Here is a 2182-nt window from a genome sequence, read left to right as displayed (position 1 = left end):
TCCTGTTTTGGTTATTGGTGGTGCCACTTTGGAGATATAGTGCTGGCTGTGGTTGAACTTAATTCGCTGGAAGAGATTGTTAATGGTCTAATACATGTGCTAGGAGAATATTTATGGTGGAAACTCAAATCATGGGAAGAGATTCTTGGAGAGACTCATACATCAGGCCTTTGAGTTAGTATAATATTTCGGGCTACAACTTCAGAGGCGTGGAATGTATTGAAGAAATTGTTATTTCCTGCATGTCAAAGTTGATGATTGAACCTCGAACCTCTGTGGCACTAAGATTAGATAGCGTGGGCTCTTTTCTAATGAGATTTTTTTCGATGTATATAAATTGTCACCTGATGTGCTTGTTGTACCACACAGAGGCCATGGTGGACCGTTTTATGTTTATCTTGAGGGTGAGAAGCTGATATGGAATACATAAACTTAGATAATCTTTGGTTTTAGCAGAATGTCCCTAAAGCTCATCAACAATCGATCTTTCGAGCATAATGCTCGGTATCGAGATTTCAGCGCTTTCAGTAGGGTTCTCATTCTGCTCGCATTGGAATTTTTTAGTCTCTTGTTGTGTCGAACGGTTTTGCGTTCGTTGATCGGTACCTCTGTGGCACAAAGATTAGATAGCTTGGACGACTATTTTCTGAAGAGAATTTTATCAAGAACTTAGTAATTGGCTCTTGAGTTGTCGTTGATCAGGACTTCTGTGGCACAGAGATTAGCTTGGAATCTTTTATAAAGAGAATTTCCCCGATGTATGCATAAAAATTGTCACCTAATGTGTTTGTTGTACCGCACAGAGGCGATGGTGGACCGTTTTAAGTTCCTCTTGAGGGTAAGAGACTGATATGGAATAAGTCAACTTGGATAATCTTTGGTTTTAGTTAATTGACGCACCCCATCACGCGCCCATCAAACAATCGAACTTTCGAGCATAATGTTTGGTAATCAAGATTTCAGCGCTTTCAGTAGGGTTCTCATTCTGCTCGCATTGGAATTCTCTAGTATCTTGTTGCTTCGAACGGTTTTGCGTTCGTTGATCGGTACCTCTGTGGCACAAAGATTAGATAGCTTGGACTAAACAAAATATTACCAATGTATGCATATAATGATGTGCATGTTGAACCACAGAGAGGCCATGATGGACTGTTTCAAGTTCATCTTGAAGGTAAGATGCTGATATGGAATACATAAACTTGGATAATCTTTGGTTTTAGCGTATCGACGCACCCCATCACACAAACAATTGATCTTTCGAGCATAATATTCGGTAATCGTAATTTCAGAAGTCTCGGCGATTTTAGATTTCATTCTGCTCGCATTAGGGTTATTCCTTAGGGATCGAATCCCTTAGGATTTTAGTGATTCCAATCATTGTTCCATTATACCAAATAGTCGAATGGTATTCTCTCGCTACTTGTCGCATCGAACGGTTATGCTTTCGTCAGTCTAACATCCTTAAGTTCCCTTCTCTTTCAGTTTAATTTCCGATTTTCCTCGAGTGTCCTAATTTCCCTATGATGCTGAGCTTACCGCTGGAAGATTATACGGTTATGGTTCTCTAATAGTTCAATACAGTCTTAGATTTAACATAATCGCTTAAGACAACCCCTGCAGGCGCCATATATCCAATCCATTTAACACCTGCCGCGATAGCAAGAACTTTCGCTTGGTAGATCGTGTTGTAAATAGGAACTGTAGTATATTTCGGTTTTAGAGTTTTCAACGTAGATCCCTAGACCCCTTTCGTCTCCCAGTCTAGAGTCATCTATGTAACAGTGTTCCACTTCATCACAACCTCCTATATGGGACCAATTTCTAACAATTACCGAAGATGTTTGTTCCCTAGATGCGATCGGACACTTCACCAATCACCTATAGATAAACCTCGAAATAGGCTAAATAAGGATTTGTTTGGCGTAGTGCTCATGGTTCCACAAACACGCTAAACTCCCTATAGTGGTATTATATAACACTTTTCCTCCAAAGCATTTCACCAGATTATAGAAACGTATGATAGAATTGGTGTAATTACTTAATTATATAGTCAATATGTCATAGCTGAACTAAGACCCCATTTCGAGTACATAGTTCTCCCACACAGAGACCAACATTGATATGCTTTGTTGGTTCTATCCTCTATATGGTATTTCCGTTTTAGTTTTCGATCAAGGATTAC

This window comes from Lucilia sericata, unplaced genomic scaffold, assembly GCF_015586225.1.
Source record: "Lucilia sericata isolate MDLA Ls3-8-SP2 unplaced genomic scaffold, ASM1558622v1 Contig005638F_arrow, whole genome shotgun sequence".
NCBI lineage: Eukaryota > Metazoa > Arthropoda > Insecta > Diptera > Calliphoridae > Lucilia > Lucilia sericata.
Note: the sequence above shows the minus strand (reverse complement) of the source record.